The sequence below is a fragment of the Cucurbita moschata genome, unplaced genomic scaffold (genome assembly GCF_002738365.1).
Source record: "Cucurbita moschata cultivar Rifu unplaced genomic scaffold, Cmos_1.0 Cmo_Scf00084, whole genome shotgun sequence".
Taxonomy (NCBI): Eukaryota; Viridiplantae; Streptophyta; class Magnoliopsida; order Cucurbitales; family Cucurbitaceae; genus Cucurbita; species Cucurbita moschata.
This window is the reverse complement of record NW_019268600.1, coordinates 120,725-121,710: the sequence shown is the minus strand read 5'-3', so window position 1 is coordinate 121,710 and position 986 is coordinate 120,725.

Below are 986 nucleotides of genomic sequence, written 5' to 3'. Positions count from 1 at the left end.
TAGCAACATTGAAAGTAGAATGTATTGACAATTCTACACGAATATCAATTTTTTTTTGTTTCATGCAATAAAATGAGTCATTTTATTAAATGTCTTATGGAGCATTTATAATCAAATAAAGAATTCTTATAGAGCATTAATAGTCAAATAAAGAATTAGGAATCCACGCTATCTTTATATCTACAGACCCACTCTCACTCCCAATTCAGCTATCCACGCTAACATTAAAATGAAAATTCATCAAGTAAAATTATTTACCCTAATTCATTGAAATTTTAAAAATAAATCATCTCTAAATTTAGATAAGATAGTAAGTTATACTAAGTTGTGGTGAAGGTCGAACCAACACGTGACCTTCAGATCTTCAATATTACAGACTCCCAACTAAGTTATCCGGTATAACATTCAAAATGAAAATTTTGAAATTTTAAAAAAGAGATAATCACTAAATTTAGATTAAATAGTCCAGTAATTTTGAAAAGAAATAATCACTCATTTTAGATTGAATATTTATGTTATGCAAGTTAGTCGACTTGAATTAGGTGGGGTGAACGTTAATCAAACACGTGACTTTCAGATCTTCAGTGACGCTCTCCAAACTGAGCTATCCCCACTAACATTAAAAATAAAAATTCATCGGTAAAGACTATAACATTAGACTATAACATTGAAAATGAAAATTCTGAAATTTTAAAAAGAAATAATCATTAAATTTAGATTAAATAGTAACTAATTTTAAACTAATTTTTAAAAGAAATAATCACTCATAAAGAGGAGAAGTAGACAATTGAGAAACAAAATTTGAATGTTGCTTCAAGAATTAACAAAGGACAAAATGAAATCATTTTTCAACCTCGTAACTGGGTTTGTATACATTTTCGCAAGGAGTGATTCCAATCTCAAAGGAAGACAAAGTTACATCCAAGAGGGATGACACTTATCAAGTCGTTGAAAGAATTAATAACAATGCATATAAAATGATCTTC